The sequence below is a fragment of the Capsicum annuum genome, chromosome 11 (assembly GCF_002878395.1).
Source record: "Capsicum annuum cultivar UCD-10X-F1 chromosome 11, UCD10Xv1.1, whole genome shotgun sequence".
Lineage (NCBI taxonomy): Eukaryota > Viridiplantae > Streptophyta > Magnoliopsida > Solanales > Solanaceae > Capsicum > Capsicum annuum.
This window is the reverse complement of record NC_061121.1, coordinates 178,555,882-178,562,465: the sequence shown is the minus strand read 5'-3', so window position 1 is coordinate 178,562,465 and position 6,584 is coordinate 178,555,882.

The window sequence follows — 6,584 nt, the reverse complement described above, 5'->3', positions numbered from 1 at the left end:
TGATGAGATGGAGTATTATTCTTCGAGGAGTGTAGAATATAGGGTCCCATAGCTTAAGCTAGCAACTTTTAACTCTAGGTTAGGCTTCAATATGGAAATAGTATGTAGTTAAACTCTGGGTCTTGTAGTTATGTGTTTTGTGGGGGAATTATAAGACTTAAATGGTGAAGTGCGATACTCATAGATGAATTAATAGATGAGAAATGATATTAAATTTAAGTGCTATCAAACATATCATTAGAGATGGAGAATGCTTCTATTCTTACGTCCCATGAGAATCTAACATCATGTCTTGTATCAATCTTAATCTAGCTAATGATCTCTGAAAATTCCATAACTTACTTTGGAATGATCATGCTCCATAAACTCATGTTGTATATCATGTCTATGCTAAATCTCGTAGTCTCATAATTCGAGGTTACATGATTTACTTGGTGTTGCTACGAAGCTCTTTTATGCCTTTGTATGTTTGTTTAGGGTAGAATCCTAAGGTGAAGTTGCATCTTTTATTACTTACTTCTTGATCTTCAAACGGTTCCTATCCATCATTCAAGGTTGAATTACTCCAAGGGGTAGATCATAACAAATTAGGTTTTTCATTATATATCAAATTAAAAATCTTTGAGTCTCCTATCCAACGCCATTGATCGTTCAGTAATCTGAGTTCGGAGTTAAAAGTTGTGAGTGTTTTAGTGAGACACTATCTAGGGTGAACGATTGGGGTCGCGAGGCAATGTTGGTGTGTTGCGTTTGGGGTCGCAGGGCAAAGATTTTTCTTCATGTTTGGGTCTGCGGTATGACCATCACTTCCCAGACATAAAACACATTTTCCCATGATAAATAAAGGGTAAAATAGTCCTTTTCCACCCCATTACTCCCCTAATCAATTTATTAACCCTAAGGTCATTCAAAACTTGCAGAAAGCTCTCAAAATACATCATCATCTTTGTCCAAAGAAAATAAATAAGGATTTATCAATCCCAAGGCTAGTAGGTTTAAATTTTTTCTATCTTCTTCAAGGGTTTCTCTTCAATTAAGGCATGTATCTCTCTCCCTATACTAGTATTTTCTTAATGGCATAAAATTGGTTTATTACTCACATGGTTTTGATGTTGGGTTTTTAAAGATGGGCTGAGGGTTTTTGATATAAATTGTTTGAAATTTTTTACCATGATTACTATTGATTTATTATGCATGGAATAGTTAGTTTGTACACTCATTGGGATGCATGGGAATGATGAACAAATTTAGGGTTACTAGGATTCCCCAAACTTGTGAACAATGTAAATAGAGGTACAAAGATTACCCAAATAAATGGATTTTAGTATTGAAATTGATAAGAACTCCAACCCATTTGTATAATTTATTTTTGAATCTAGTTAATCACTTTATTTGTCTACTTTCTTATCAAAATTAATGCATTGCATACTTGATTACCGAATAAGAATAATCTTTAAAACCTTGTGGGGTACAAGGATTAACCAAAGTGACTAATTTACTTGAAAACCTTATGGGGGTACAAGGAATCCCCCAAGTGATTTAATAGAGTTTTTTGGGTAAGAGAATTTCCCAAAGTATTGTCTTAATGACATTTTCTTGCAAGCTATAGTCTATATGGCAATACCAATTAATGATGCCTTTATAATTAACCCCTTAATGTAATGGTTGGGTTACGTTTTAAATGTTTTAAATGTTTTAATTGGGCTTAATGTTGGTTGTGTTAGCTAGATGTGAAGGTATGAGTCTCGAAGGATTGATATGTGAAACTCATGTTTGGTGACATGAGGGTTGGTCTAGATGACTATGTACTTATGTCATACTATATATATATATATTTGTATCATGGTTCGCGTAGGGTACAAGGATTCCTCGGCCTTGTATGATATCTCTAGTTCATGCAACTAACACATATTGGGTCCTAACCAGGGGAAGACACCGGACCCATATAGCTCATGAGATGGTTTATAGCGGTCAATCTACACAACTCAAGTTAAGGTTTTAAAGTTCATGCTAAGATTTGTTCCCTACCCCCAACATGTGATATATATATATATATATGTATTTGGATATGGCTATGTGCATTGGATTTTGACATATTTTGAAATGTTGATCATGGCATTATTTTATTCCCTTATCCCTTAGTTACATGCTAACTCTCAATCTGCTAACTATCTTCGAACGTTGTATCCCAATGTGATGCCAGAACTAGAAATACTTCTACTTTTCTTGAGCAGTTACTAGGCAATCGTGGGATAGCTTGTTAGTCATATTTAAGTGGTGAACTTCCATACTTTGAAAGAACTTATTTCATGTTTTGAGTTTCTTTATATTATTGACTCATTTCTTTGGACTTATTTTTTGGCTATCATCGGGGGCTTTTCTCGAGTTTTATTGATATTATGTTGGTTAGAGGCTTTGTGGATATTACTGTGGATTGGGATATTTGGTGTATCCTTAGAACATAGTCTTGGTTTAGCTAATCATGCTTATATTTATTTGGATTGCTTTCACTGTGGTATATGTGTTGTGCTGTGTTTGACTAGGAAAAGTGGGTTGTCTCTGATCCTCGATGGACGTGAGATACCTGTCATGATCAAGCCATGGTTAAGGTCGTGACAACGCCCAAACTATGACTCACTCAAGGAACCATAAATGGTTGTTGTCAAATAAAGAACCCAACAAAGGTTGCGGATGAATACCAAAGGGAAAAAGGTGTAAACTAACATATATGAAGTTTAAATGACAATTAGACAGCAATTTCAGTTAAATAGGGGTTTTTTTAATGAAAAGTTTATAAAAGTAATTCACTTATGTCAAGTTATGGCGGTTAACTTTTCAATGTTTAAATCAATGGAGAGAAGATAAACTAGGATAGTTTTCACCTTAGCTTCCAATCACTTTTGGATTAAGTAAAATATGAATTTACATCGACACATGTAATTATAAAGCAACCGATTCCAAATATTCATTTATGTGTTTTCCAACATAAATAGATTATTTTTACTTTAATTCTTTTGAATTTAAAGTGATAGGATTATAACTTGATTTATTCCTCAAAATATTAATCTAGTTTAAGAATTAATCTACAGATCGAGGTTAAAAACTCTAACTTCTTATTGTCAATGACTTATGATGTTGTTAACCTCTTTGTTCAATAATGTCAAGGGCTTGTTCCAGCTTTTGGAATCATTAGAGATCCATTAAAATGAAGGACATAGCAATATAACTACAATATTAATCAAAATTCACTAATACATTAACTGTAAAAGTTATTTTCCACTAAGAATTCCACAACCGTAGTTATAGAGTTTTTAGTCACTCATAGTGTAATACCGTACAAGATTATAGACACGTTTCTAGCTCATACACGCATGTTTATAAGGGTGCAAGCCATTAGTTACACACTAAGTACAAAAAACTTAGCTATTTTAAGACACTAAGAATGCAATCATTTTATTTTTGTCCTTCCCGAGTTCAAAACATTAATTTATGAGTTGAAAATATGTTTAAGGATGTTAAAAGGGTCATCTGACAGAGTTTTGGAATTTTTGGAATAAGTTCATCGTGTTTTTAGACCTCATAGGTAGAATGCCTCCGCCTTTAGGACGTGTCACAGAGTTTGGATCTCCGTGATAGCCTCCATGCCATGGAGGTTAGTCTCCACGATAACCTCCGTGCCACAGAGGCTAGCCCCGGGGGCATGGAGGCTATATCTTTCTGAATTCTTAATTAAGGGTCCAAGGGGAATTTTTCCTTCACCATCACCCTAAATGCCTAATTGATCAATTAAAACACAAGAGGGGAATAAATTACCCCATTTTCTATTAGTTATCTTATGTAAACTCATCCTTCTTTCCAAAGAATGTAAAATTCAAGTTTGTCTTCAAGGATTCATGCATTTAAGTCTAACTCCAAGCTTCTTCTCAAAGAATTCAAGAAATTAAGATATGTGGGTTATTCATCAATGGGTTCCTTCCACCCATTGTGTCCCAAAATCCCTTTTTGTTCAAGTATAATTTGTTATCCTCTTTTATGAAAATATTAATGTTTACTATGATTTTAATCTATGTTTTCTTAGTTGTTTTGAATTCAGGTCATGTCAATAAGTTTCCCCATGTGAATTATGCACTTTATGCTTTAAATTCCAATCACCCATGTTATGTATAGTTGAAACCATGTTTGCTAACGAATTCATGAATTAAACCATGTGATCATGTTATCCTCCGAAGTTTAACGTATTCCCATACCTAAAGATCATGGCTTCCATCAGTTTAGTGAAATGTTTTATGCTTGGATCTCTGAATGATGCCTTTCTACTAGTGTATTAAATGATGTTATCTATTTAAAGTGTCATTTAGTTAGGGCGGGTTATGAAAACCTGATACCTATATGTTTATTCATGTTTCCATTTTTAAGTAACAAGGCAGTCAACAATTAATTTACTATCATATTCATAATATTATGTTCATGCTGAACACTTATACGTACAATACCATGTCAAGTTAATCAAATAATAATATTAGTGTCATTTAGTTTGGAGTAACACTTAGCACCAAGCGAAAGCAGGGATGGAGGCTCCCCCATCAGTTAGGCATAAGACATTAGCATAAGTCATTAAGTTCTAGACCTATGGCACCACCATAGATTATAAGGGGTCCCCCATCAGTTAGGAATGACACCCTAGTCCTTTGAGATATCAGCTTTGTGGATCCACATCGTAAGTTATATGTTGGTACCCATAGAAAGGCACCAACACCCTTCTAACTGGGATTATAGGTTGGACCCCGATAGCTCAGATTAGGGCATGTTGGTTTTAGTTTGCTCCCACAGTCTAAGTTTAGTATTCATACTATATTAGACCACGTTTTCATGACCAAGTGTAAGATTATCACAGATTTAGTTACTCATATTATACTGGTTATCTTAGTTCATGATTTCTTGGTCTTGGATTCTATTGACATGTTCATGCATCGGTGTTTAATGTCCGTGTGTATTTTTGCCCCCTACCTTACGTACTAGTACATTTAAATTACTGACCACATAATTTCTTTTGCACTTTATTGCTTTCACAATATAGGTTCAGACGCTCAGTTTCCTGATTGCCCTTAACCAGCTCAGACCTATTCAACAACAATAGTGGTGTGTCCTCATTCATTGAGGACAAGTTATGTTCAGTTATTTTCCGTATTTCTTTCATTTCAGTCACTCGGAGTTAGTTGGGGTTTGTCCCATCAAATCCATATGTCTTACAGGATTTTAGACTAGTTGTTTCAGATATTCAGATGTTTAGACATTGTCATGACCCAATTCACGAGTCATGATGGCAACTACAAAAACCCACATGTAGGTAAGCCAACACCATAATCCGGAGCTAAGGAAATAAGTTACATCGGTGGAAACGTTCAACATGGGCCAACATACACGAACACAATATAACCAACAGTGTTCCACTAAAATAAGACAATCAAATACAAACACCAATCCCACGACCTGGTAATATCATTACAGAGCATCTATGTTTGATAATAGGAAATACAACTCATAAATCTAAAATAGTCATTACATTCATCTCAAATATAAAATACTAAATAAGGATAGAGGGAAATGGGTGACTCAAAACTCCAAGAGCTCACCCTATCTCCCAAAGATCAACACTGCATGAACTTAACTCAGCGACAGCAACTAGTACTCGACTCTACACCAAAAAGGCACATAAGTGTAGTATGTGTGCCAAATCCACGGGTACTCAGTAGGCATCATCGACTGATTGTGCTAAATATGATATAAAGATGATACAATGCAAGATAATATCTCTAACTCAAGGTACACAATCAAACCTGAATCATCTTCATCATCACCGTACAAAATAAATGATCGACTAGAACAATAATACGACATCTCATATCAATACATTCAAATACCGTCATATTAGATGGATAACAGACCTAGAAAAATTTAGCAAAACTAATATAACTATAACCCCATAAATACCCAGTTCAACTCACATACATTCATTGGAGTATAAAGTAAAAGAACTCACCACGGTGTGCCATACTGGGGAGTACACCCAAAAGAACATAAATTAAATAACCTATTATGACATCCTATACAACCGGAGAGTGCATCAAAAGATCAAATCATCAATGTATATAGCTATATAGTGAACTTCTCATCATCCATGGTTTCCCATATTTCACACCAATGGTCATTTGCCAACATTCGTAATCCTCATCAATTATCGCAATTGAAAAACATTTACAAAAGTAATCATAATCATGATAATATCACCATTTAGGAATCTATTTCATTGATATTATCAATTTACACTCTACTAATTCACTAATCAATACTCATTGTTAACTACTAATTTACTAGTCATCAAAGGACCTCTAGTTATTCGCCTAACCGATTCTTTACATAACCCTTAATCATGGGATAATAATTAACCATTATTCACTAAATAACCCGCATTCATCATCTAGTTAAGATTCACTACTACACCATAGGCGCATCTAAACAATACCCATTTCTAGGTTTCATAATAGCACTAATCACCATGTAGAAAAAGGTCTCTAATTATCATT